Source organism: Grammomys surdaster, unplaced genomic scaffold (assembly GCF_004785775.1).
Source record: "Grammomys surdaster isolate TR1022 unplaced genomic scaffold, NIH_TR_1.0 118197, whole genome shotgun sequence".
Taxonomy (NCBI): domain Eukaryota; kingdom Metazoa; phylum Chordata; class Mammalia; order Rodentia; family Muridae; genus Grammomys; species Grammomys surdaster.
In genome coordinates this window covers 1-5,962 of record NW_021614646.1, presented here as the reverse complement: position 1 = coordinate 5,962, position 5,962 = coordinate 1, and the positions used below count along the sequence as shown (strand labels likewise).

At 41.3% G+C, this 5,962-nt stretch overlaps 1 long non-coding RNA gene across 1 annotated transcript; it reads right to left on the bottom strand.

Annotated features, from left to right (window-relative positions):
* Window positions 1–877: 877 nt before the first annotated feature.
* LOC114635814 lies at window positions 878–5,533 on the bottom strand. The gene is made up of 2 exons (XR_003713530.1): window positions 5,467–5,533; window positions 878–1,005 (listed from the first exon to the last, which is right to left on the bottom strand). It is a non-coding gene; the product is annotated as an uncharacterized LOC114635814 (long non-coding RNA).
* Between the last annotated feature and the right edge of the window lie 429 nt (window positions 5,534–5,962).

Sequence of the window (5,962 nt, the reverse complement as noted above, 5' to 3'; positions counted from 1 at the left end):
CTAGGAGACAGGGCCTCTACAGGAGGGAGGCAGTGAACGGAATGCTGGTGTCCTGACCAACATCTCATGCTGAAATCTTAACCGCTGAGCCATCTCTCCAACCCTCCCATGCTGGAGTCTAATCCCCGAGGTGCTAGTATCAGGAGCAGGGCCTCACAAAAGAGGCAGGGGAGGGGATCTGTGAACGTAGCTCAGTTGGTAGAGGGCTTGTATAGCCCCAGGTTCAATTCCCAGCACCCATGTAGTAGGTGACAATCACTCATAACTCCAGATCCAGAGGATCTGATGCCTCTCTGTCCTCCAAGGGTACAAGGCATGCATGTGATACACAGGCAAAACACCACACCCATAAAAAAATAAAAATAAATCTTTTCAAAAATATTTTATATCTTAAATGTCCCAATATCTTCCCATGTCCTAACAAATACCTGCTGCTTCTTATTGCATGAACATAAGTAGTAATAAGCCTGAAAGGTGGTGTTTTTGTTGTTATTCTGAGGCAGGATCTCACTATACATGCTTGGCTGACCTAGAACTCATTATGTAGACCAAGCTGGCCTTGAACTCAAGGTGATTCAAATGCTTCTGTGCTGAAATTAGCATGAGCCATCACGCCGCCTCTAAAGAAGGGATTCTCAATCTTCCTACTGCTGTGACCCTTTAATATGGTTCATCATGGTATTGTGACCCCCAAGCATAAAATTAGTTTTGTTGCTACTTTATAACTGTAATTTTGCTGCTGTTATGAATCATAATGTAAATATCTAACATGCAGGATAGTCTTAGGTGATCCCTGGAAAAGGTTGCTTGACTTCCCCCAAGGGGCTGAGACCCCCGGGTTAAGAACCACTTCTCTAAACGGTGTTTTTTTAACATACCATATTTTTCCATATGTTCTTTCCCAGCAGACCCAAACAGCTGAGCAGCAACTGGATGGGCAGATAATCCATGCTTATTGATCAAGATATCAAGATGTTTGTCAATTGGATGAGTCCGATCTGAATACTTAGAGAGAAAAATAAAATTTAATGAGCAGCTGACATAAATGCAACTCTTACAACTTGGGAACTGAATTGATCCAAGGCGGGACGGAAACCCCAATTTTTAGATTAAATGTTACTAAAACAAATACCTACTTGATTTTTTTTTTCTTTTTTCTTTCTCCCAGTTTTTGTTTTTGAGATAGGGACTCTGTATATAGTCACTATTGTCAAGACATTTGCTTATCCTGAGAGCACCGTAAACCAAAATGGGCAATGTGAATAAAATCATCAAGAAATACTTTGTAGCAGGAAAACATGAAAATATGGGTACAGTGGCCCCACCACTTGGGAGGTAGAGGCAGGAAGGTCAAGAGTTTAAGACTTAAGCCTTAGTTACATAGCAAGTCAGAGGCCAGTTTGAGACATGCAGGACCCTGTCTCTCTAAACAAACAAATATACATACATACATACATCTAATCCCCAACGTGCTAGTACCAGAAGCAGGGCCGTCATGAACCTCTTCCTTACAAAAGAAGTTGGGGGGGGGGTCTGTGATGTGTGTGCGTGTGTGTTGAGGTTTGGTCTGCTGCTATGTATTGTAATGCTAAATTCTATACTGGGATGTCTAGGCCTGCTAGTGAATTATTATGTTTACAAGCTTTTGTTGTGTAAACCTTGTTCCTTAATTTAAAACTACTGGTTAAATAAAATTGGCAACAGCCAATTTCTGGAGGGATTAGAGGTAGGTGGGTTTGGAGTTATCTGGTTGAGGGTGAAGTGAAAGGGAGGAGAGACCAAGACCATGAGGAGGAGAGAAGTTGCCTTGGGGTAGGTGAGTCACGAAAACATGGCCGTGAGGGCTGGCCAATCAGAGTTAAGAGCAGCTCAGATGGAACATGGCAAGTTATAACTTGGGGTTATTGATGGGGAGGTAGATTCTAATAACCTGGAATGTAGATATTTGCCCAGCTCTAGTGTACTAAAGGCTTATCATAAACACAAGTGCTGTGTGTCTTTTATCCGGGAACTGAACTGATCCATGGCGGGACAGAAACCCCAATTTTTAGATTAAATGTTTCTAAAACAAATATCTACTTGATATTTTCTTTTTTCTTTCTCCCAGTTTTTGTTTTTGAGACAGGGACTCTCTATATAGTCCTGGCTGTCATGGAACTCATTATGTAGAACTCATAGAGACCTGACTACCTCTGCCTCCCCAGTGCCGAGATCACTGTGCTTGGCTTATTAATTCTTTTAAGAGATGTTTCCACAGCCAGAGAGACGGGTCAGTGGGTAAAGGCTCTTCCCACAGGGGCTGATGACCTGAGTTTAATCCCTTGGTGCTTACATGATTGAACAACAGACCCAGCAAGTAGTCCTTGGACATCATCTTTCACACCACGCCATGGGAACACACGCACACAATAAGTGTGAATTTAAACATTTCTCTTGGGATTTTAAAATATTTATAACTATGGGTGGTATTTTGGCTACATGTATGTTTGTGCACCTTATATGTGCCTAGTGATCTCAGATGGTTGTGAGCCACCATGTAGATGCTGGGAATCAAATGCAGGTCCTCAGGGAAAGTAGCAGTACTTCCTAACTAATGAGCTATCTCTCTACCCAGTGAATTAAAAAAACAAAACCAGCCGGGCGTTGGTGGCGCACGCCTTTAATCACAGCACTTGGGAGGCAGAAGCAGGCGGGTTTCTGAGTTCGAGGCCAGCCTGGTCTACAGAGTGAGTTCCAGGACAGCCTGGGCTATACAGAGAAACCCTGTCTCGAAAAATAAATAAAATAAATAAATAAATTAATTAATTAAAAAAAAAAAAACAAAAAACAGGTTTACCAAGCCTCCACTCTCCACTACTTAGCTGTAACTAAATGCAGAGAATAAAGGTGTGAACATGCCAGCCTAAGGTTCTGTTCACTAGGCATTCGGATTGGGGAGAGAGGGACAAACGAGGAGACTCAATCAATCTGCAAATATGATTCTATAAACCCAGAATAGATAAAAACTGAGTGGGAAACCAGAGCTCATGACAACAGTCAGAAGCTTAGGTGGGGCTGTGAAGGGCTAAAGAAAGAACAGTCTGGGCAGATGGGGCAGTGAGAACAGACACCCAGAGCAGGAGTGTAACTGGGGATTTCAGATGCAGAGCTAAGCCAGATAAGGATAACATAGCATCTGCCGGCCTGAGTTCAATCCCCAGAACCCACCTGGGAAGGAGAGACCCAATGCCTGAAAGTTGTCCTCTAACCTCCAAACCTAAACCATGGCATGTGCACACCCACCCTCCCACACATGCATCACACACACACACACACACATACATACACATACACTCACACACACTCACATACACTAACAAAAATATTTAAAGAATGTCATTGAAGCACCTTGGGACCATGCTGCAGGACAGATGATGGGCAGGCACACGTCCTCCAGAGCTGCTTAGTTATGTAAACCTCTTGCCCTCTGTTTACAACTAAGAATCCTGGCAGCACCCTGAAGATGGACTTGAGGTGCCGGCATCTTTTGATCTCTTCCTCGTCCCGGTGTGGCCTTGTTGAATAAATCTCTCCACTTTCCCTCACTACTCATCTGTGTAAGTGGTATGTGGAGGGTCCATCACCCAGCCGGGACCACTGTAGCTGGAGGAGTCTAGGCTTTTACCTAAAACTCCAATTAAACCTTGATGGGGCTGGGCTCGGGTACAGGGGGGGTGGGGAGTAAAGGCACTTGCCAACTGAGTTTAATTCCTGGGAACCTCATAATAAAAGGAGGGAACTGATTCCTGCAAGGAATGCCACCATAGCCACTGACCTCTGAGCAACCATCCCAACAATGTACTTTTCCCCACCTTCACAAATATAATTTTGAAAAACTTTAATATATTTTATTTACTTAAAAAACATATTAACATTCATTTCAACAAGTAATCAATGTAAGAATGGGAGATATTTTACTTTTTTCAGGCAGGGTGAGCCCTGGCTGTCCTGGAACTCACGGTATAGACTAAGCTGGCTTCAAACTCACAAGAGATCTACCTGCCTCTGCCTCCTGAGTTATATTCTTTTATCAAATTAAGTCTTTGAAATACTGCATATATTTTATACCTAAGACACATCCCAATTTATAAATCAGTTTTCACTGGGAATATTTCATGCTCATTACATTTATATTTCATAAAAATTATAGTTCTAAAAGTTGATTTACAGGGCTGGAGAGATGGCTCAGTGGTGAAGAGTACTGACTGCTCTACCACAGGTCCTGAGTTCAATTCCTAGCAACCACATGGTGGCTCACAACCATCTGTAAGGGGATCTGATGCCCTCTTCTGGTGTGTCTGAAGACAGTGATAGTGTACTCATATACATAAAATAAATAAATCTTTAAAAATAAATAAATAAATAAACAAATACATAGATTTACAGGCCTAAGTTATCCCAAATTCACTCAAAAGTTTTTCAATAAGGAACAGAGTATTAATTTAACTTCAAATTAATTAAAATTAAATTTAAAATTCAGTTGTACTCAATAGTAAAATGTGCCAGTGGACCACTGCAAGTTCCAACTGCTGCAACTAGTTCTCTCAGTGAAGCAAGCATTCCTTAAAAGCATATTTACTTGGTGTGTGGGGTGGGGGTGAGTGTGCATGAGCAAACCAGGGCACATCAACAAAGGTCAGATGACAACTTGCAGGAATCAGTTCTTTCTTACCATAAGATCACCCTCAGATCAGCAGGCTTGGCAGCCCACTGAGCCAGCACACCAACAGGCTCTCCTTCCTGCTCAAAAGAGTAACTCTTGCTTCCTTGAGAAGGAACTGTGGCTTTTGTGCAGAGCATACCTAAAGAGTGGGAAGTAGTACTACGTGATCTGAAGGAGATAAATCAGACAAACAGAAAACAGAATGAAGGCCAAGCAGGAGGCTGAACCTCAGTCAGTCAGAGACCTGCATAAGGTCCGGACACAAAACAGCAAGTTGTTTTTGTTAAAGTAACAAGGAACCTGCCTGGAGAGAAGAGAGTCAGAAGTTCAAGAGCATCCTCAACTACAAAGTGAGTTTGAGGCTAGTCTGGGCTTCAGGAGACCCTGTAATCATGAAATAAAATGTCAAATCATGAGCTGGAGAGATGGCTCAGCAGTTTAGAGCTCTTGCTACTCTTCTGGAGAACTCAAATTCTGTTACCTGCCACATTGTAAGGCCAGATAATTCCAAATCCAGGGGATTTCATACCCTCTTATGGCCTCTGAGGGACCCAAACACACGCATGCAGCATACAAGCACACACACACACACATACACACAGAGAGGCATATACACACGTACACACATAAATCTTAAAATATATGTATCTTTAAACATCAAATCAAACTTTATGTTGCTTACTAACCAATTATATTTATGACAGTCAGATGGACAGTTTTCTCATAATGTTAAAACAATTCCAAAATAACTATAAACTACTCACTTTTGTTCCAAGGGATCCCTTCTCCATCTTCTCAAACCCAAGAGCCAACACACAATTTGCCACACCTTAAAAAAATGTAATTATTTCAAAATTTTTAATTTCCAGGCACCCAACAAAATACTATTAAAATTTTAAGTTATTATAATTTTAAAAAATATTTTTAATTTAGTTATTATTATTTTAATTAAAACTTAAAGGGGTTTCTCAAATAAGAATTGTGTTAGAAGAAAAAGGACATCAAAAAATTATGTTAAAGTTCAAATGAAGAATAAAATATCACTATACTATCAAAATTTTTCTTTTAAAAAAAGAAAGATGCCGGGCAGTGGTGGCGCACACCTTTAATCCCAGCACTTGGGAGGCAGAGGCAGGTGGATTTCTGAGTTTGAGGCCAGCCTGGTCTACAGAGTGAGTTCCAGGACAGCCAGAGCTATACAGAGAAACTCTGTCTCGAAAAACTCAAAACCAAAAAAAAAAAAAAAAAAAAGAAAGAAAA